Source organism: Jaculus jaculus, chromosome X (assembly GCF_020740685.1).
Source record: "Jaculus jaculus isolate mJacJac1 chromosome X, mJacJac1.mat.Y.cur, whole genome shotgun sequence".
Classification (NCBI taxonomy): Eukaryota; Metazoa; Chordata; class Mammalia; order Rodentia; family Dipodidae; genus Jaculus; species Jaculus jaculus.
The window spans coordinates 107487484-107511966 of NC_059125.1; the positions used below are offsets into that span (position 1 = coordinate 107487484).

At 35.0% G+C, this 24483-nt stretch overlaps 1 pseudogene; it reads left to right on the forward strand.

The window, feature by feature from the left end:
• The first annotated feature begins 604 nt into the window (after positions 1–604).
• LOC101602115 overlaps positions 605–24483 on the forward strand; it is a 32744-nt pseudogene continuing 8865 nt past the window's right edge.

Genomic DNA, 24483 nt, shown 5'->3' on the forward strand with positions numbered 1-24483 from the left:
GGGAATTATTTGAAGCTTACAGGTCCAGGGGAAGTCCCACTGATGGCAGAAGAATCTGGCCCCCTTTCACAGATCCAAGAAAAGGGAAAAGAAAGAGCAAAACTGGCAGCAAGACAGCAAGGAACCCAGGCATAGCTCAAGCACTTTGCATACCTTTAGGCTAGAAATAAGGTCCAATCAGTACTCAAACACATCATTGGGCTGGACCCCAGGATCCAAACTACCCCTCCAAACATCTCTTCCAGCCAGGCAGCTGGAAATCTAAGTCACAAGCTAATAAAACTCCTGAGCCTATTGGAAGACATAAGTTCAAACTACCATAAATACATTGAAATCTGGATGTAAGAGTGTAGTAATGGCATCCTATCAAAAGGAGGTTTATAATGAATAAACCAAAGAAAACTTTAAGAGTAATGAATTTACCATAGTGAAATGAAGTCTACCCCAAGTGGTTCACAAAGAGCAACTTGAAAACTTAAGGAAATTATTACTAAGAAGTTTGATTAATTATATATCTTTGATTTTACCCTTGTCTTCCAACCATAGTGCAGATCTGTATAGTATGAGAAGAGTGAATACTGTTGCTATCTTAGCTTTGTAAGTAATGTTAAATCCAGTTTCTATTCCTAATACCTTGGTGAAGGTAAGAAGGAAGGAAGGAAGGGAAGAAGGAAGGAAGGGAGGGAGGGAGGGAGGGAGGGAGGGAGGAGAGAGGGGGGAGGGAGGGAGGAGGGAAGGAAGGAGGAAGGGAGGGAAGGAGGGAGGAAGGGAGGGGGGAGGGAGGAGGGAAGGAAGGAGGAAGGGAGGGAAGGAGGGAGGAAGGGAGGGGGGAGGGAGGAGGGAAGGATGGAGGAAGGGAGGGAAGGAGGGAGGAAGAAAAGGCTGAAAGCTTTTAGCTAAAAGAGTCATACTTTAATGCAAACAAGCATAATGTACTAATATAGGAATAGGGTACATGCAGATATATGGCGTTAGTATCAGAGTATACATGGTCAATGGAACAGATTTAAAGGTCTTGAAAGAAATGTTTGTTTTTTTATGAATTGATATTTGACAAGGAAATCCAATGAAAAAAGAATACTCATTCCATAAATGATCTAAGACAACTGCATATCCATATGTAAACAAAGACAAATTTAACTTTACTTCACATATTATGAAAAACATAGCTCCATATGGATGATAGACCTGAATTTAGGCACTGAAACTTTAAGCACTGGAAAAAAAAAAAACATGACAAAAGGCTTTGTGACCTTAAGTTGTGAGTAAAATGTTTTACACATGATACTCAAAGTATAATCCATAGGAGAAAAATCATAAATTGGACTTCACTAAAATTTAAAACTTCTGGCCTTTAAGTCTCCCACATCAGCTCAACCACTCTAGCTACAACCCTTCTGGAAGGTGAAAGTCTATTCACAAAGGGATGAATAAAATATTTATTTAGTGATTTGTTCTCAAAGTATAGCCCTGCATGTGGGATGTAAGATTAAACAAACATGTTTAAGTCTATGTGCTCTTCCGCTAATGACACTACTGTGAGATTTTGGCACATTTCAGATCAGTCCCCATTTGGGCATATTTGTCAAAATGTGAAAATTAAAAATTGCAGCTGACATTCAAAGTAAGTGACAAAAAAAATCTCTGCAGTACTGCTTCCATCACTCCTTTTTTATGTGCTCTACAATTTCTCCATAAATTAAATAAAATGAGAACAGTAGATTTGAGTAAACTTTTGTTATTCTTGAATTAGGTGACTTAATATGGATTAGATTGATTGAGGATTAACATGCCAACCCAAGCATAAGTGTCTGGATTTCCAGTCACCTACATACCAGTGGATATTAACACAGATTTGTTGTACAGGTTAGGGATTATCTCTAGAATTTCACCATCATTTGATGTTATTAAAATTGTTCATGGGTTTTTTTTTTTTTCCTAGAGGAAGTGGGAGTATTCAAGGTAGGCTATTACAATGGGGTTTTGTATTAGAAAGGACAAGCTGGGCTCAATTCCCTATCCTTATTCATTTTTAGCATGGACTTTAAAGGAAGTTATTTAAAAGGTGCTTTATTTATTTTTTGCTGTACTATTAATTTGTTTGTGTTGAAGGAATTATCTTTTCATTTTCTTTTTCCATGCTGGAGATTAAGCTCAAGGTCTGTTGGGTAAGTACTCTACCACTTAGCAACACTCTCAAATACCTCGAAGAATAGATTTAGTGGTACACTTTGAATATGAAGTGTACACATTACAAGGAATGACATCTTTACTAACTAATAAAAAGAATTAATTGCTGTGAGCCAAGCAAGTAATAAGGCACTTACTTCCTTTCAGTACATAGAAGTTCTGCCTTAGAGAATTTTTTTTTTCATTACCAGTTAAAAAAGTAGGATGCTATTTAAATTTGGAAAGCAGAAACTGCTCTTCTTGTGAACTTTTAGTCAAAATTTACTAAATCTTCTGTCATAGTATACATTAATGTTTGGGATAGGATATTTTAAGTGCCTAAATAAACTCCTTAATATTTTTTGTTGCCTGTATCTTCCTTAAAAAGGAAGGGGAATATGGAAAATTTTGTGTTTGTTTGCCTCTGATTTTTGGCTGTGGAGGAAACTTCAGGTAATACTTCAGTGAAAAGAGTTAATAATATGAAATCTTGGCTTTCTTTTAGGAGGAAGCAATGAAAACATCAAAATGATTTCTGTGTTCCTGGTACATACCATGTTACAGACACATCAAAGGTGCCTACAACAAGATTGAATGAGAACTGATACTAATTATTCAATTTGGATCTTATTTCTTGATTTTTAACTAGGAGCACATGAAAGAGATTGCAGAACAAATTATGATAGCATTCTCCCATTTCTTCAAAGTATGTATTTTTCACCAATTGGTTTCATAATAGGAAATAATTTTTAAAGCATCTGCACAAATTGATTTCTTAGATTTTATGCATTTCTGGGAGAGATAAAGGTTTGATGCCTGGTATGACAAAACATAAATTTATTGAAATTCTGACTAGGAAGTCTCTATGCTCTGTTCTTACTTTATATTTCCCTTTGTAAAATGCAATTAGCTGGTAGGAGACAGCCTTCTATTTTCTGACGGGAACTCCATGGGCAGAGTATACTCACTGTGACTTAGTTTTATTTTACAATTGCTTCTGGAACTTCCACCAAATTCCTTTGCTAAGGCAAGAATCATTGTGACTTAGCGTTGAATAGAAGAAAGTATGTCAGTTAAGCATAGATTCCCTAGCTTCTCCAGCTGACAAATATTTTCCATCCTTGAAATTAACTTCCTCTCTCAGGTTTACAATGCTTAACTAGTTTAAGATTCTCCTGATGTGTTTGCGTTTTATGCGTCATATATGACCTTTCTCTACATATAGAATAAAATTAAGTCAGTTTAGAGTTCAAATAATACAAACATTACAGTCCACAATGATTTTTCTCTGAAACAATCTAGTTTACACTTTGAATCCCCATTTTTTTTTCTGCTGTTAAATAATTTATCCTAAGTGACTCAAATTAAATTCAGTAAATATAAATTTTCTTAGATTGTTTTCTTCATATAACTTAAATTCTTCTAAGAGTTACATTAAATCTCTAAGGATCTTTCATTATTGAGAAGAGATATCTGCTCTTTGGTCCTTGGCAGGTGTTCTTGATAGCATCTGGTGAAATGCACTATGGGTTCTAGTTTATTATCTCTGCAGGGCACTCTATCTTCCTAGTCCTGTCATTTTTAGGTTTGTCATCCCTTTCTTAGCAACTGTTTTCTACTCATTGGAGACAAGTAGTATTTTAAAACTTTATCTTTTCTCCCTTAGGCTTCAGGAAATTAATGGAATAGTTGTATGCTCTCTATCTTAGATCCACCACAATTAGACACACCATTTCTATGCAATTGTAGCTTAACTATATTGACACTAGAAAAAAAATTCAAGTTCTATGACCACTTTGAAGTTCATTTGCACATTTAAACATCAGTTCTTTCTATTCTGTCAGACCTACTAATTTATGTACAGTTTCTATTATCCCAATTCAAACCCAAGGACATGGTTGGGTAGAGGAATTTGCAGAATCATGTTTCAAAAGTAACAATAGGTGTTCTCTGTCTTGTTTCTCCTTATCTTCTCCCTCTTCCTGCAGTTCCCAGAATCTCTTAATACCTTTGGTGATGGAGACAAGACTTATTCCTCATTGTACTTTCTTCTAATCACAATTCTTGGCTTTGGACTCTTATTGCTCCTGGAAGTCTTCCTTTGCAACTGTTCTCTGCCACTATGCCTAAAATAGATTTCAAATTGATTACTTCCTCCCTATTTCCTCCATTTGCCCTTATGTTTCTAAGTAATGACTGTCAAGAATTACCTTAAAGTGGAGAGAGCTTTGAGGTAAAAGACTTAGGAAATTAGCATATTAATGCTTCTAAATGTTATAGTGCATAATAAAAATTGCAAACAGTGCTGTAATTCAACTGTGGGGGTATGCCATAGGAATGTCAATTGGAACTTCAAATAACCCCAAAAATATAAACAATATTTTTTGCAACCATTCCAACTACACGTGTTCTCCTAAATCATTCGCCTATCAACATTGCTCTTTTCTGTACACCTAAAAGAGAAAAGATGCACTCCAGAGAGAAGGGGGCCAAATATTAGAAAAGATTCCCTTTCTATGTGTTAGTAGTTTGCTTCTAGTATATGAATGGAAGAAAAACTGAATGAGTATGCAAGTATGCTAACCTTAGAAATTCAAATCCTTGAGAGAAGATAGTCTTTGATTGAAAATTGGGAATCTAGAAATTGTATCTGAACTTCTTTCAAATTTCTTTGATATTTAAGATTTTCTGCCTTTGTTCATTTCGTGGTTAACTTTAAATATGATATATATATACAGGCAATGTAGGGAGAGATAGGTGAGCCAGGGCCCTTTGAAAGTGCAGTGAACTCCAGATGCATATACCATTTGGTGAATCTGGCTGTACATGGGAATTGGGGAATTAGACCTGGGCTGGCATATTTGGCAAGCAAACACCTTTAACTACTGAGCAATCTCTCCAGCCCCCAGAGTCAATTGTTAAGCCACTCACATAAAGCCAGACATAAAAATAATGCATATGTCTGATATTCATTTGTGGTTAAGAGAGCCTGGCAAGCACATACATACATACACACACATGAAAATATATAAAAGTATTTTTAAAGTTTAAAAATGTTAATTCTATAGATCTGCTTCCCTAATGTCATTAGAATCTACTCTCTTTTGATTTGAAAACCTTAGTCTCATTGATCAGTGAAATCTTTGCAGAAGCATTTGGCCTCTGATATTTTTATGTAGCTATCCTACTTTAAAGGTTATAATTGATAAAAAAAAATCTTTGAATCATAGACAAACATTTTCAGATGTGTTCCTACATAAATTTGCAGGTGCTACCAGTCTTAGTGACCTAACCTTACTATTTTGAAGGCTATTTTATGTAAGCAATGCAGCATCTTGAAATAATTATTGAAGCAAATGGAAAGGTAGAAGACTATCTATCCTGTATTATAAAATAATGGTGGTAACATATTCTGTCTCAGTCTTCTTGGATACAAAAGGGATAAAGGTTTGCCTGTTTTCATTATTAAATAAATCAGTTGAAAATATGTAAATAGTCATTTTGTGTTTGCTGCACTGGTGAAATCCAGCTGTCAAACCCAGTAAAACACCTGCTGAAAATTTTTTGAAAGGCATATTATAATTTGCCATGACCAATGATGCATCTGATGACTTTAACATCACTCAAAATATCACAAAGTGATGTTTCTCTATGAATCATCCATATAAAGATAGAACAAAACTGATATATTCATAATGTACAATTTTGTTTAGCCAGGCAAAAAATTTCAAGTTTCTAAATTGCTTTCTCATTTGGACTTAAAAGTACTTACTATAGACATATTCATGCACCTATAAATAAAATCTAAACCATCAGCTTCAGAAGGAAAATTTAAAGTTAAACAATGCATCTCAAATGAAAGTGCAAACTAGGTTTGTTTGCCTGTATATCCTCTCTGTTTTCTCCTCTATCTTTTTCACTTTCAAATGTTCAGTATCCTCATGGTCTTTTTGATCATATCTTTAGTAATGAGTAGTCTGATGTTATTAATCAGGGTTGCTAGAATAACAAAACTGATAGGATTAGCTCACAAGATATGGGATGAACAGTATAATAATAGCCGTGTGCAAACTGGAGTATCTGAGAACCCAGGAGCTACTTAGACCACTAGACTGCATGCAGCCTGGAGAGTCTGCGAATCTAGTAGCTTCTCAGCTCATAAGGCTTTGTATCTCAACAGTCAAATTTTGGCTCTGAAGGCCTGTCAGATTCCTGAAGTGTTATTCGTCTTTACTCCACTATGCTCCAATGTCCATGAATCTGAATTTCTTTCAAATTTCTTTGATATTTAAGATTTTCTGCCTTTGTTCATTTCGTGGTTAACTTTAAATATGATATCACCAACAGGGCAGTTGCACTCACCATCAATCAGAGTGGACAGCCAGATGAAAGGCTCTGTTTTGTCAACACTTCTTTATATAAGGTCCACCACCATAAGGACGCCAATTCTGGAGGAAGGACTTGTTCCTTCAGTTAATCCTTCATGAAAACATCCTCATAGACCCACACAAGAGGCATGTCTGTCATTTGATTTCTAATCTGATCAAGTTAACAACAGAAACTAAAGACACATTTGATAAACATTTTTTCTCTGAAGACTCATTGATTGTTTCTCAAAGAAAACTTATAGCTGAAGAGAATTACTGGATAGACAATGGCTAAACCCAATGGAATGAAGATTACTGGAGCCATAAAAACATTAAAGGAAGATACTTGGAGTCAGGGACATAATACTCATATCATTTATACCAGAAAATCTTTTACTATCATTCGAAGGTTATCTTGTTCATTTGTTTACGTTTGTACTTGATTTTATTTATTTTCTATGTGCTATATTTATCTGGACTCAAATTTGTATTAGTAAATTTGAGTTACCCAAAGGAATAAACATAGGTGAGTCCATGGGTACATGGCAGACATTTTAATGCTAAATCTAATTTCCTTTATTTCACTTGCAAGCCCTACCACATATGAGTTACTCACTTTTTCCATAATAAATCCACATGAAAAGGTCAAAATGTATATGGAGTAAATGATAAAAGATAAAATACGAAGAGGATTATTTAGATGATGGTGGAGTTCTATAAAAAGAGCATCACTAGAGCTGGGGAGACAACTTAGTTGGTAAAGTGCTTCCCTCTCCAACATGAGGACATGAGTTAAATCCCCAGAACTCACCTGAATTTTTTTAATTCCTAGTGTGATGGCAGATACTTATAATTCCAGCATTGCAGAGGTGAACTGAGGAGGATACCAAGAGCTCACTGTCCAGCCAATCTAGCCTAATTGGTAAACTACAGGACAATGGTAGACAAAAAGAAGTATATGGCATTCCTGAGAATGACAATGTCCTATATGTGTTCCACACACATGCACATATGTACAATCACCACACACACATACCTAAAAATCAGAAAATTCTTATGTAAAAATGTCCAAGGAAATCACTATATAAAAATTTTTATACTTTAGAGGGAAAAGGGACTTATGCTTTTCCAAAATTTCACCAATGCTAATAAATACAACATTGTATTCATCCTGCTATTTGTTTGAAACTTTTTAATTTTCTCACTGCCTTAACCAGACCTGAGGGGTACCAGCTGTGTTTCAAGACCTATAAAGAAGTTGATTAAAGAGACAAATTATACAAAAGCAAGTTATGGAACAAAGAAATTTAAGTAGAAAGCTACAAGAAAGGTAATATTTGGCAAAAATAAATTTCACACAAAAAAATCTATGCACAACTGTCTTCTGTTAGCCCTGTGACCATGAAACTAGAATCCAGCCCCTACTTCCTGCAAAGGGAATAATCTTTAGGCAAATATTTTTAAGCATTGGTTTTAATTCACATACAGAGATGTTATTTCCCCAGGGGAAATATGGCCACTCAACCTTCTGTCTCTTTCTTATCCTTTATTCACAAAGTTATATGGAGGTAGGTAGAATGGTAGATGGTAGGTACAACTAAAAGCCAGATTGGTAATTATTACTGTGTGCTTAATGACAGTTAAAGAGTGCACTTACTCTAAATCAATGCTGCCAACTTGAGAATAAACAAGAGATTTGAAGGCAATCATAATAACTCTTATTTCACTAAGGGGAATGATGCTATCGTCATGGAAACCATTGGAGAGAACCCAAAGTGTCTTGTAAATACCATTACATTTTGTGTTGCTCATTTGTTTGTTTGCAAATAGTTCCTTAATGCGTCCAATAATTTCAATTAAATAAAACAAATGTATTAAATATTATAGGTCTCAAAATATCTTATAATCAGTATTTTATGAATAAAATCAAATGCAAATGTTGCAGTAGCTTAGCTGTACATTCAGAAGGTCAGAAATTATCCTAATAGATACCATTTCTTTCAACTTAGACTTTCTTAACTTCAAGGTTATTTCTAAACTGGAAATTAGAGTGTCTCTTGCAGAAAGTACAGGATTTGCTTTGGTTTCCATATACGAATGTAATAATATGTCCTACTATCATTTAATAGCATCTTTCCCTTTTTTTTGTTCAGGGTCTGGTGTGCTTGAGATAGAGTTGAAGCATTGTACATGCTAGGAAAGTACTCTAGCTCAAAGCTTCACCTCACTACTAATTACATTTGTAACATTTCCTTTCAGTGGCTTCATTTTTTTTTCCTATTTCTAAACAGAATGAACAGTCCCAAAATAAGTTTTTACTCATTAGTAATTTAAATTAATTTCACATGCATTGAATCATCCCAACATTTTAGTATTAGATGATAAAACAGTAGCATTCTTATTTCATTGGATTAAACACAGCAAAGGTTATATTGTAACATACAGATAATACAGAACAAATAACTTGTGATGGATGAGTCTATTTTAAGAGTCCTACAATTAATCAATTTTTTTCCAAATATCCAAATTTAGACTTATGAATCCAGAACCTAACAAAGCTATTTTTCTCTTTTGGGTTACCTCAGTGTTAATTTATAAACAGATAGATGAAAACACAATATAGGTGTCTTATTTTTTCCCTAAGATGGTACATGTTACAATTGTAAGGGTGCTATTTGATATTTTGATTAGGACAAAATAAAGCCTACACTTAGTATTTCTTCCTAACTTTGGTTGCAAATAATATCTATTCCCATTTTACAGAGTCAGTATTGATTCACTTAGCACTAAGACCTCAAAATCTAACATAATTGTAAAATAGCCTCTCCATCACTTCAACACAGTAGAAAGAAAAGGCTTCAAACTCAGTCCACGAACACTTTCAGGAACTCTATAAAATCATTTTATAGACAATTTTGGAACTACAATTTTATGACTTTTGAAAAATATCTGGACATTTCAAACACATATACTTTAAAAGCATTATTTTTCTTACCCATGTGCTATGTCTGATGGAAAATGTGACTTCTGGCTTTTTCAAACAATAGATTCAAAATCTAATAAGAAGGGCAGTGCGTTTTACTTCTAGGATTTCTATCTCTAAAGGATTTCCACTACTTTTCTGTGGTTTGTTCCATAAATCCTCACACCAGCTATCCAGGGTCAGCAGGAGGTAAGACTATCACCCTTGCTCTATAAACAGAGAAAATGATCTGCTGACAGATTAAGTGATTTGCTTGCAATCAGACTGTGGCCCAGAAATGGATAGGCATAGAAACCTGATATGACAGAGAACACTAAGGACAGGAAACAATAATGTAGGAGACCTGTTGTGCTTGTTAAGCCTTTGAATTCAATTTAACTTAAATTGCTTTTCTTGTTTGTTCTTTGTTTGTTTTTGTTTTTTTTTTTGTTTTGTTTTGTTTTTTTTTTTTTGAGGTAGAGTCTCACTGTCTAGCCCAGGCTGTCCTGGAATTCACTATATAGTCTCATAGTGGCCTCGAGTTCATGGCAATCCTCCTACCTTTGTGTCCCAAGTACTGGGATTAAAGGCATGTGCCACCATGCCTGGCTTAGTCTAAATTTTCTAACCAACCCCGGATTAAAAAAAAAGTCATATTTGATGGAGAAGCAGAGCAAGACCATGATCTCTACATTATGAATTTTCAAAATTAAGGGATACTAATTTCAAACCATAATGAACATACAAAGAAGACAGGACATGTTGCTTTCCCTAAGCTACAAATCAATACCTAGTGTTTTTTCCACAGTGTCTTAGAAAGCTACTTAGGAAATATTTCAGAGAGTGTAACAGTTCCATTGCCATGTAAAGAATGATCTCATAGAGAATCAAGGACCTTTAGACTTCTTAGGTCCCAAACTGAAACTTGTTCTGTGTCTTTTCTTTCATTTCTACCTTGCTTGTTTTGACATTTCCATTGTCACCTTAGCAGGGCTTTTCTTAATCCATTTGTTTGTTGTGATAAATGCAAAAAATAAAATAGACTCAGTAATTTATTATTTAAAAATGTTTTACGTTTTAAGAATGCTGACATCTGAGAAATTAAGGTTGAGTGGCAGTATCATGTGAGAGCCAATCCCTTTATATTAAGTTAATCCATTGAATGAATTAATCCATGACTAACTCATAATCCAATAACCTTCCCCAAAGTCCCACTTCTCAAATTCATGCAGTGATTTTAGGACAGAGATTCTTGCCAATGCATACATCATTAGGCAATTTCATCATTGTGTAACCATACACTGTTCATACACAACCCTGAGTACTATAGCCCAATTGTCCTAGTCAACAAGCCTATGCAGCCAATTACTATACTAGTACAGCAGATAATTTGAGCACAGAGGAATTTGTGTATCAAAAATATACAAACAGGGTTGGAGAGATGGCTTAGCAGTTAAGCGCTTGCCTGTGAAGCCTAAGGACCCCGGTTCGAGGCTCATTTCCCCAGGACCCACATTAGCCATATGCACAAAGGGGCGCACACGTCTGGGGTTCGTTTGCAGTGGCTGGAGGCCCTGGCATACCGATTCTCTCTATTTCTCTCTATCTGCCTCTTTCTCTGTTGCTGTCTAATAAATAAATAAATAATTTTTCCAAAAAATATACAGACAGTTTAGTTTATATACCAGCATTACCACAAATGTGTAAATAATTCATTACTCTATGATGTAATGTTATAACATCATGAACTCATATAAATTTTCAGTTCCATTATAATCTTTTGGGATCAGCATTGTATAAGGGGTCCAGAATTCATTAAAATAAAGGTAACATTAAGATATGACTTTTGGGGCTGGAGAGATGGCTTAGCGGTTAAGCGCTCGCCTGTGAAGCCTAAGGACCCCGGTTCGAGGCTCGGTTCCCCAGGTCCCACGTTAGCCAGATGCACAAGGGGGCGCACGCGTCTGGAGTTCGTTTGCAGAGGCTGGAAGCCCTGGCGCGCCCATTCTCTCTCTCTCCCTCTATCTGTCTTTCTCTCTGTGTCTGTCGCTCTCAAATAAAAAAATAAAAAAATAAATTTTAAAAAAAAGATATGACTTTTGGAGATGGCTATAGTTACAGCTCTGAAATACAGCAATTGACTAGTATGAACAATCACCACTACAGAAAAAAATAAAGAAAAAACTAGACAAACTAAATAAAACATGTTTTTTTGCATAACATGAAATTTGAGGTGATGAATTCAAACTATAGCATGACTTAAATAACTTTGTAGTTAGAAAAAAATGTCATAAAAACCACTTACCCTAGTTTTTCTTAGTTTCTTAATTCAGTAAGATACTCCTCAAAGGAAAGTGTTTTGATAGGTTTTTCAAGGTACACTCAAACATAGTAGGTGCTCTAAAGTGTTACCCTGCAAATGAACTTTTTCATTCAGTTTTTATTTTTCTGGTCAAGATTTTTCAACATTAGTTGGCTATATGACACCATTTTGTGGAAAGTATGTCATACCTATAACACCTGCACAATAAATCTGGGAACAAAGATGAAGTGTAACCTATTCATTTTGCACCTTACAGTGTTCAGAGTGAGATAGAAATATGTCCCACAGTCACAGAGCTAATAAGTACTGAGTCAAAAATGAGAGGTAAGTCTCTGAAATCCTATTCTTATGTTCTTTCCATTCTGTCTCTTTCCTCATTGTCAATATATAAATTGGATATAATAATTTATTCTATCATGATTATACTTTCTGAATAAAATTTCATTTTCCATTCATAATATTAAGTCATTACTCATATAGTTATCAAAATTGAGAAATTATTATAATAACTTGAGGAGACTGTTAGAAGGAAATATACCTGGGATCCAGAAGCAAGTACTCTACCTCTGAGCTATAGTCCTAGGACCCTGCTCTTTATGTTTTTCAATATTGAAACAATCTCATCAAATTACTCAGGTTGACCTTGAACTGCCTATGTAGCCCAGGCAGGCCTTGAACTCATGATTCTCCTGCCTTAGCCTCTTCAATAACTAGGATTACAGGTATACACCACTAGGTGAAATATGAAGTGGAGTTATAATAAACATTTAGCATTTCACTTAGGTATTCTTGATTTAATTAATCTTTGTCTCACAACAGACTTGCACATTCTTCTTTGCCCATTTCCTTATACATGGCACCTGTGCGATGTAATTAGTAAGTTAGTTAATTAATTTCATTGCTAAACATTTAATCTGGGGCATACAGCATGCTAGCAAGGTTTCTAACTGTAAGCTATACCCTTAGCACACAAGATTTAGTTTTATCAAATATAGATAGTATGTCTCTGCTTAAAAGCATTGAATAAATAATGATTGTTTTAACAATACAATCAAGTCCTGTCTTTCCAGAATGACTGCAACCTCCAAAATCAACAACCTACACCGTTACCTTAACAAATGTGTGTAGTTACCACACATGTCTTGCATCCCCAGGTATACATTTTTGCTCTCTAAAAGATAACTGAAAGTTTAGTGGAGAGCAAATTTGAGATCAACATTGGTGGAGAAGTAAAAAAGGAGTACTACACACAGAGAGGGAAAAATCTGTGAGATAGTCCCAACTAAGACCTCTGCTTAATTCTATTAAGAATATTGGAACTGGACAGGAGATTCATTTCTCTTAAATAAAATCAAATTTCTAATGTTAAGCATTTTGGGGAAAAGACAAATCATCTTATAGGAACCTAAAACTTCAATTGTGTTAAACAACAGGGAAACTATTGTTCTTCTTAAATATTCTGTGCATTTGATTCCTTGCCAAACTGAGGACTTTTCCAGCTAATAGTGATCATACAGAGGCATTTTTGGAGCTTGGTTTGAATCTAGACAGGGATAAATGGCCACATGAAAATGGATATCTTGGCTTTGTGTAGTTAATTTGCTCTTTGAGGTCCATACATATTTATTCATCATATAAAAATAAAATCCATGTTTCAACTGCATGGCAGAAAATTAAGATAAATTCTTTGTTATCTAGCACCTGTCCTACCATGGTGATAGAAGTAAAGTGACCTCTCCATTAACCACCAATACTTGGTGGCCAGCTTGGAGAAGACAATGTGAAATAGTAACATTCTCAAGAGAAAAAAATGTGTCTGAGGGAACCTTTTCTTTGTGTGCAAGTTTATTTCAGTATTCTCTCAGAAGTGCTAGCTTTTAATTTATTAAGGACACTGGCTAGTTTGCAATCCCTTGGTCTACTAATTACTCTCTAGTGGTGTACCTTTCTCTATTTGAGGCATAACTCAAATACTGATTTTCATATTTGCATTTTTGCCTTTCCAGGTACTTAACAGAATTTCAGGAAAATCATACTGAAATTGAAATGTGAAATATAGGTTGTATTCCCCTGTTGTGAATTTGGATGAGCATGAATATCAGTGAGCCTCTAAAGTGTGGGTCTATTTTGGATGCTTTCTAAGATATCTTCAAGCATTGATGTCATCTAATAGCCTTTGCTAATTTGACAACTGCTGCAAACAAATGAATCATATAAGACAGGCCTAATGGACTTCATTTAATACTTGCAGGTATCTAGGCATATGTTACCTAAACATATTCCTAAGGTTGTAAGTTGAATTTTGAATAGACATGGGAGAAAAAAATGGGATTTGTATTTTAAAATACTATCCCCATTAAAGAATATAGCTAAGGTGTGGCTGATTAGATGGCTTCATGGGTAAACAACAAACACATTCTACCTCAAACAAAAGCAGAAGGCAAGGATCTACAACAAAAATTGTCATCTGACCTCCAAATGTGTACAGTGGTACATGTATACCCACGTGCACACATGTGCACAGTGGCATGTGTACACACAGAGAAAAAAAGAGAGAGAAATTTAAAAAAAAAATAAAAAGAATGTGGCAGGGGGCTGGAAATATGGCTTAGCAGTTAAGGTCCTTGTTAACAAAGTCTACAGACCCACCCAGGTTCGATTCCCCAGAACCTACATAAGCCAGATGCACATGATGGCTCAGGCATCTGGAATTTACAGTGGCTACAGGCACTGGCATCCCCATTCTCTCTCTCTCTTCCTCTCTCCTCACAAATAACTTAATTAATTGAATTAAAAAAGAATGCAGCAAAGATGATTTTGAGCAGTAAAAGGAATGAGATATATAATTTCTGTTTGGGACTCAAGACATGAAGGACAGTGTCTCAAAACATAGAGAGAAATAAAATGCAAAAGCAAAAAATTTGACTGTATAATATGGGCCAGATGTATGGTTTTTCTGCATGCAACGAGATCCAACAGGCAGCGAGCATGGGAGAGACTTATAATCTAAATCACTACATCTCTCAGCATAGTGCAGGTTGTTGCTCCTACCTTTATACTTAATTTTCTTTCTCACTCACCAATCTTCTCACCCAAATTAAAGGTGTTAAAGTTAGGGATGGATTCCATTCATTAGCAGTGACATAAATACAGCCCACTCTCTCAAGGGAAAAGCTTATATTTTTTTTTTCCTCTAAGGTCCTTAAATAAGCCATTGAAATGTAATCTTTCAGGAGCTTGTTCCTATAACCTACAAGATTTGGAAGAGTTATGTGATATTACAAGACCTCAGAGGGCACTTCCAAAGTACAAAATGTTGTGAAACTGAAAAGAATTTCTAAAATAATAATTACTATTATCATTTGAACAAAGCTTGTTGCTGTGGTTATAATACATTCTGCATAATGACTATGTCTGCACAAGAGTTTTCCCTCATCTATGTCCCTGTAACAATTCCTCTCTATAATGAATGAACTAGACTATATTGTGCACTGAAAAGAAAGCTGAACTCAACTAAATTATTAGCAATTCTTTTGTTCTATATTCAAAAAGGAATTATTCTTAAATTATTTGAGCCAGCCTCCTTCCTCATCACCTGCATATGAAAGTAGAAAACGAATGCCAACCAAAGTCCATAAATGCATATCTCCAGGGTACAATACCCCAAACCAAAGATACCTTATAACTTTAACAATATATAATGTGTGTATTTTTATGGCCACAGATACTATCTTAAAATCTAAAACTACATAATACATAAACATTTGTGTGTGTTTCACATTTTTACTGCTTTATTGCCAACTTAGCAGTTTTCTGATGAATGGATTTCTGACAATTGCCTTGATGAGTTAGGTGCCCTTCACACAGTAGGAGCAGAAACACAGACTTCTAATGAGTGAAACAATCCATGTTAATTGAGTATTCAGGAAAAAAAAAACTGAGGAAAGTCAATCAACTGAGTTGGTAAATTGGTTGCTATGGAAACATTTTTCCTGATTTGAAATGAACCATAGCAGGACAAGAGCAGATTTTACACAAGCTATAAGCTAGCAGTAAGGGAAAAGGAAAAAGCAGCCTGATGCTTTCTTCATTTATTTCTGGTTTGGACATTAATAGGTAGATAGAGATGGCAATGTATTCTTTATTTGAAGTTTAGGAGGGGAGAGCTACCTCTTTCTTAGTTGAATCCAGCAATTTTAATGGAAAGCTTTTTTTTTTTTTTTTTTTTTTTTTTTTTTGGCTGAGTTCTTCCATTAGTAATAAAGGATCCAGAATAAATGGATCCAATAAATGGGTGCAGAAAGAAAAAAAAATCTGTGAGGTTTAGTGCTAACGTTGTGCAGAATTTGCTGAAGGCAGTGGACAGGCAAAGGACAAAATATCATTGTTTTAAGTCACTCATATTAAGAAAAATTATATTATTTTAGTTGGTGCGCTTGGTTTTTCACAGCTCAATTTCATTTTGTTGCATTTCATGACTGCAGAACAAAGACCCAAATATTAGGCTAAATGTATAAACAGATAAATTTAGGTTCACTAAAATTATAGAGCTTATTTGAGCAAATTGTGATTCATGAGTTAGGCAGCTTTCCATTGTAGGCAGTTTGGGGCTCCAATGGGGGAATTCAATACTGAAAAAAAAAAAAATCCACATTTATAAGGTACTCACAGAAACATGGAAAAAAAAGTTGGTGCTATAGTTAGGATCTAAAATGTTGCCCAAAGGCCTCTCTATATAAGGTTTAGTACATAGTTCACAGCACTATGGGTGGTCATGGAACCTTTTGGAGTTGGGTTCTATAATCTAGGTCAGTAGGGTTTGTGTTTCTTCCAGTCTCTATACTTCCTTGGCACCAGAAAGTGAGCAGTTTCCTCTGCCATGCATTCCTACTATCAGCCTCTGAAACTACCAACCAAAGTAAACCTTTTTTCTTTTACCTCAAATACCTTGTCACAGGAATGGAAATCTGACTACCATCATGGCAAGTCTGTTGTTTGAGGTTTGAGAGTTTAGATTAATAAAGTATATGTGTGTACATTGGTTGGAAGTTACAAAAGTTGCTCTAAGTTGAGCTTTCTGTAGCTTAATTACTTCTCATTTAGACATTTTTAATCAGAGTGAACTAATAAGTGCTGAGTTAATGCCAGAATTGCACAAGGATACCACTTTGTAATTACTTAACGCATAGTTATTATTTCTGGAATTGAGTAATGTTACAGATGTATCATTTATCAGTTGAGTGACCATGTAAGTTCTTTGGACATCAGATTCTATAAATGTCTCAGGAAAAGTTAGGGCTGATATTGGCTTCACAGTGTATCTGATTAGTGGTTATGAGAATTTAATATATTTTTGTTCATTAACTATAAAATAATGTATAAGCCAATTGGCTTTATATTGTGGGCATGTTTACAAGTATCTCATACTTGACTTAATGTTATATCATAAACATCTTGAAATAACTACCATTTTTTAAAAAAAATTCTATTTATTTATTTGACAGAAACAGAGAGAAAGAGAGGGAGAGAGAAAGAGAGGGAGAGAGAGAGAGAGAGAGAGAGAGAGAGAGAGAGAGAGAGAGAGAGAGAAAGAGAGAGCGAGCGAGCATGGGTGTGCTAGGGCTCCGCTCCAGCCATTATAAAAAACTGCAGACACATGCACCCCCTTGTGCTTACATGGGCCCAGAGGAATGGAGCCTGAATCCTTTGGGTTTGCAGACAAATATCTTTACTGCTAAGCCATCCCTCCAGCCCTCCTACCATTTTTAGTAAGATTTCATCATCTTTACTTTACTGAAAATACCACAAATTTTGTATTTATTCCTAAATATAATATGTTATTGGAAAGCAGTAGCCCCATAAAGAGTAAGTAGTATTTGTGGATAGTGGTTAAAAATCTTTAGAGCATTCTCCTATTGTTTTTTTCTTTCAAATAGAACTTAATAGAAAATACTAATGAATGAAGCTCTATAGACATTCTTTTTTTGCAAATTGTTGTTAAGGATGTCAAGGAAGTCATTTAGGTCAAGGTTGAGTTGATGTTAAATAATATTAAATTAAACAGTAATTATGACACATTATGTCAAAGAGAAATAATTGTGGATCTCAACGTGTACCAAGTTATATCTGACCTTGTTTAAATCATTTCAAAGGGAATAGTTTTGAGTACATTTTTGTAGATATAGGAGGAAGGAAAGACATCAAGCCAGATATAATAGTAACAGGAGGCTATGTGGGAATCATACACCCCTAGACTTCCTGCTATTTTCATGAACTCAATTATAAGATAGGAATATTTTGTGATAGCAGTGTCTTAAGGTACAATTCATCATGGCTTTCTTCTTAAGTTCTACAAAAACATTTATTATAAATGACACCATTTTAGATAGCTATTGTCTTCACAGAAAAATACGGAGAATGAAAAATGTGTTTTGCCCCTATATGTAGCCTCATTATGTGATATCTTCATGTGAGAATTTACACAAATACAGAATGATCAGGTAGTTTATGCAGTTAAACATCAATTTCTTAGCTATTTTTTGCCTGAGTAATGAGAAATTTTTAATATAGATGGACTCACTTTGTACACTTCACAATACATACTCTCCACACAAAATTCACTTTTCAAACAGCTGAATAAAAAGTGAAAAGTGTAAATAAGTTATCTTTATTTTCATGCTGTTTTTTCAGCTGTCTTTTTTAATGCTGCTATGATTTAAATCTAGAATGTCTCTCACAGGCTGATGTTTTGATTGGTTGGTCTCCACTTTGTGAGGCTATTTTATTAAGACTTAAGGAAAGTGAGTCCAAGCTAGTGTATATAAGTCACTAGTATTTGAAAGTTCTACTTGATTCTTACTTCTGGCTATTTTCTCTGTCTCCTGGTCCAACAAGATGTAAGCAGTATTTGTCATGTTTCTGCTACCATGAATTTGGCCATACCTTCCCAGCATGATGGATGGGAATTTCTCTTAAATCATAAGCCAACAGAAGGATTCCCTTCCTTTAGTCATTTCTGTCAGGGATATTTTGTCACAGTGATGAGAAAAGTAACTAATAAAATGTAAATTAATATTGACACTGATGAAATCCTTTAAGGTACTAGGATCACTGTGAGTTTGAGGCCATCCTGGTTCACATAGTGAGTTTAAGAACAGCTAGGGCTACATAATGAGTGAAACCTTGTCTCAAATTTTAAAAAGGCAGGAAAAAGAAAAAAGAAAGAGAAAAAAAAGGAAATAGAATAATCTATTCATTGGGGACTTGTGAGTCTCTCTTGAGACCTTTTATGCCTTTTATCCCTCTAGCTTTGGATTCAAGATATTCCAAATAGAAATACTCTGCCTAGGATTGAATACTCTAAGTAGCAAAGCTGTTTCATTTTGTTCTCTTTCTTAGCTCCAGATTTTAGACTTGATTGAGTTATGTAATACCTGTGGCTTAATCTTACTATTTTGGGAATCTAAATGAAAGCTAAATCAAATTTGCCCACTAGATGTTTATCTGGAGTGATAAAACTAATGTGTTTCTCGAAGGATATTACATAATCATTAAGATTAGAAATCATCTTTTCTTTCCAATGTATGTCTTTCTTATTGAAGAACATCATCTTCCTGAAGCTGGTTTGTGATTTAGCTCTGAAAGACAAACTCAAGACATCAAATCTCCTTAAAAATACTTCTTATATGCCAGGATGTAAAGATTTCTTTCAAATATGTTTCTGTTTAGTTTTTACCTAAACATTATTATGCTTAGGTTTTGGAATCTAGAAATATTATATACCAAAAGTGTTAGAATATTTAAGATTTAAGATTTCATAACAGCTGCTCAAGTTTTAAAAAGAAGGAATGAAATTGGATAGCTAGTATTTCTTCTTCCAATGAACTACTTTGGAAGTCACAATGGGTATTTATGTCTTCATCAAAAGTTGTTTCTAACTTTGTGCATCTTATACTTGTAGAATTCTAAAAATTTTGAAAGAACCTTCTTTCTGAAATTCACTGTGTTTCTCAGGAACAAATCTTCTAGGCCATGCTGTTTTCTTTCAGAGGCTAACCTTTCTGCCAGAGTCTAAAATAGACAAAGTAGTTCTAATGTCTTCTCAGGGTCCAGAAATACTCTGTATCCTCCTCTGGCTATCAGATTGCAATTAAGGGTCCAGTGTAGACCTTTATTTTTTCCTTCCTATGGTAGCATTTTCCTTTTCAGAAGCTACTCAAAATAGTCTACAGACTGGTGATATTTCAGTGCTGGACTAGATAAGCATTGAAATTTAGCATTTTGAAAACAGTGCAGTCATGTATGAAATAATAGAAAAACTCATTCTTTAACATGTAAATAGTTTGCAAATGATGGTTTTATTGTCCTACTCTGATAAACTGAATTTTGATCATAAGTATCCGGATAAATCTGTTAATGCTCTAAGAAAACTTAGGTCTTCCTGAATAGGAATGTGTTGGGAGCCCAAAGGAATAGTGGTAAAACAAGTGTTGATACCTGGAGTGTAATTCACTCAAAGCATGGTGCATAATGGCGATATGGTTTTCTAAAATATGAAACAAACCTGATGCAGTGGAAACCAGCTACTTGGGAGGCTGAGATGGGAAGGTAATATGAGCCCAGGATTTAGATCCCAGAATAGGCAAAATAGTGGGATTCCAATATCAAAATATATAAAAGAAAAGAAAAGAAAAGAATGAAAGGGACAAACTATAGTATATTACCTGATAAAAACAATTTAAGAAGCCACAAGGTTAATTATATATCAAGCAGTCTTAGGTGAACTATTCTTCCTGTTACAAACATGCATGTATACAAATGTGTGTGTGTTTTTATGCATATAAGTCAATGGTATTACATTTTTAAACCAAAATTGTACCAAAGCTAGTTATCCTCACATTATAATTAACTTTTAATGTTTGTATTTCTATAAATATTGGGATGTGAGACTAAGCATGGGCTATTAGTGAACACAGGAGATCACAAGAGAGAAACAAGAGGTGATGAGAAGGGAGAAAAGGATATAAGGAAACATGTGGTATGACAGCAAAAAGGAGGCTAAGTTTAGCAGAAAGGAATAAGCCGAAGGGGGCAATGGAAGAAGGAAAAAAAATTGCTTGAAAACAGCATAATGAAACCTAATTTTTATATTCTAATACAAAGAAAGAAGGAACAACAACAGCAAAATAAAAGTCAAGAGCCCAGCTGTGGTAAAGAGTGAAATATAAATTTTATTTTAATTGATTTACTTGACATATAAAGAGGGTGGGAGAGAGAGAGAGAGAGAATATGGGTGCTCCAGGGCCTCCAGCCACTGCAAACAAACTCCAGGCGCATACGCCCCCTTGTGCATCTGGCTAACGTGGGTCCTGGGGAATCAAACCTGGGTCCTTTGGCTTTGCAGTCAGACTCCTTAACTACTAAGCCATCCCTCTAGCCCTTGAAATATAATTTTTTTCATTGGAGCCAAGTGCCCATCTGACTGTCATGAATCAGATCCCCTAAAAATGAAAGGCCATTTCAAGAAAAATTCTAAACATTTTTCTTTATTTTAAGACAAGATCATTTAAGGTTAGTTAAACTGTGTTAGCTGAGTACTTACTAAAATTCTAGTGAGGTGTTGGAAAAATTCATTTTTACTTTTAAAAGTTATGTTAAAGTACTTTTAAAAACTTATGTTAAGGGCTGGAGAGATGGCTTAGCGGTTAAGCGCTTGCCTGTGAAGCCTAAGGACCCCGGTGCGAGGCTTGGTTCCCCAGGTCCCACCTTAGCCAGATGCACAAGGGGGCGCACGCGTCTGGAGTTCGTTTGCAGAGGCTGGAAGCCCTGGCGCGCCCATTCTCTCTCTCTCTCTCCCTCTATCTGTCTTTCTCTCTGTGTCTGTCGCTCTCAAATAAATAAATAAAAAATTAAAAAAAAAACTTATGTTAAATTACTATTATTGGATTTATCCAATTTGGGGAAAGTAAAGTAAATATTTTTCTACTGTAGTAATCTCCTAGAAGGTAGATGGGGAGTGTGATGCTCGTTTTTATCCCATGCCTTCCTTTCTGAATGTTGTTTACTTTGTTTTGTTTTTGTCCCTTTTGCCTGAAAAAGAATAGGCAGGATAGATTAAAGATAAATGAAGATGACTAGGTGCTGGAATATTACTTAAGAAAACTCATGTCATCTTCCAACCAATCATTTCAGCCACTCTGTTTTGAAATTATTCCTAGAAAGTCTGCCTTTGTATAAGAATCAAGTCAGTACAGCAGCAAAGCCATCTGGTGTGTTATGAACTTGTTAGGGCTGTGTTCTAGTGGAAGTATCTCCAAATATGCCAATTGCAGAATAATAATCAAGGAGGTCATAAATGAACTGACCTACATTTGAGTTGAGTTCAGAAACAGACAGCCCTGAAAGTTATTTGAACTACAAGCAAGATCACTTGCACAAACATGAAGCTTGTATCCATTTTGATACCCAATCTTGTTTTGCTGTAAAAATATAGAAGGCCTTTAAAAACCCTCATAGCTGTTGTTTTCAATGCTATTATATTATAGAACATGGTTCTTCACAAGAATCTTAAGTAGGAAGAGAAGGTTATTTTCAACATGAACAAAGCCTAACCCTGGAGATTCTCTTTCCCCATCAAGCAAACTTTTTAAAAGAAATGAAGTAAAGATTCTAAAACCTCCAAATCATATATCAGTACTATGTAGGGAACTCTCCTTGGAAGAATGAAGTACAGAATCTCCCAGGTATGTAAAGTTTTAAGGCTCTAACAGTTTGGGGCCATGTCTAGGAATAGCCAAGTTTAGAAAGTCGGCCAACTTGACTCTCTTATCTGACTTTATTATTTTCTCAATGTTCTACTTTTATCTGCTATTATTACTTCCTTGGCTTTGATCCTTTGTTATGTTTATCTTAATAACTTATCTTTGTGTGATACATGACCTTTGGCTACTTGTTTGGGTATTAATACATCATTTTCTTGACTTGTGGCTTTAAGTCATAATCTGTGGCTAGTGTAGTCTCCTTATGTGTTCTTCCTCCTTTCTCTTAAACTTTCTCTTGCATTGACTCATGGGTCTTCTCTTACTAATTTTCACCCATGAACTTGCATTGTAGCTAAAGAATGAGGTGTCTTGGTGCTGTATTATATTTTGCTAGGCAGTACTGGCAAGATAGAGTGTGGGCTAATAATTATCATTTTCAGTTGGCTTTGTGCTGCTTGGGATATTCTGGTTTGAATCATATTGTATTTTTTTATTTTTTTGGGGGGGGTTGTTGAGGTAAGGTCTTGCTCTAGTCCAGGCTGATCTGGAATTCACTATATAGTCTCGGGGTGGGCTTGAACTCACGGCGATCCTCCCACCACTGCCTCCCAAGTGCTGGGATTAAACGTGTGTGCCACCAAGGGTGGCTTATATTGTATCTCAACATTCAATAGTCTTTTATAACATCAGAACTTTATTTTTAACTTTTCATTTATTTGTGTGTGTGGTACATGTATACACATGCACACAAATTCACATGTGCCCACATGTGTATGTGCATATGTGTACAGGCATGTCACGGCCTCTTACTGCTACAGGTGAACATAAGACTCTTGTGCTACTTTTTGCATATGGCTTATGTGGATGGCTTGGAAATTTAACTCATGCTGGAGGACTTTTCAAGAAAGCACCTTTAGTCAATGAGCCATCTTGCTATACCTTTTAAATAGGGCTTTCAATCTACAAATTATTGAATTATTTTTCACAGAGCTTATCTTTTCAAATATACAAACCAGTTTTAATTAGACTTTGTTAACTTCCATTATTATGCATTCCTGAGGGAAGTCAGAAAACATCTGTGTAAGACTTAAATTATAAGCATTAAACTCACTCATAAGGACTGCCCTATCTTCAATCCTGATATACTAACTGTCAGAAATATTCACCTTATATAGAGCACTTATTGTCTATATGATTAAGCTTATGCATTCTTGACACTGCTGTTATTTCCCTATGTGAATGACATTTCTTCCCTTTCACAATCTGAGCTTCATCCTATCTCAGAATTCCTGACATTCAGCAGGCAGCTTTGACTATGCTAGAAGCTAAGTTGATTGACATATAATACATAATGAACACTGGAGATAAAAGCAAAGTTTTGGTGTGTCCCTTTCAGATGTCATTCATATGGATTCTAGTATACATTCATCAGGGATACACTCCAGAAAAGTAGAGCAAAATAAATGCTCTAGTTGGTATTTCTTCTCTTATATACATGAAATGAGGAGATTCACCAAAAAGTTAATTATGATAAAAATGTTTTCTGCCTAATTTAAAACCTTAAGTCTTTCTGAACAAAGTTTGACAAACTCATGACATATTTATGCTAATTCATATTCTTAAAGATTATGTCACATGTGTTGGGCTCCTTTACTTTATAAACTAGTGTATTCAATATTTGGTGCAAAATCATGGTGACTTTATGTTTGTGCTTAATACTTTTTCCTTTTTTCTAAGCAGACTATTAGTATTAATATTACAGTTGAGCATAAACTTCATCTTGCTTTTTCTTCTATTTGGAGATAAGTGGTCAAAGGAATATACTGGTTGTTACAAGCATAAACTCATTTTATTTCTGCTTTATTTTTGCATTTCATGGTACATCAACAGAGGGCTCAATGT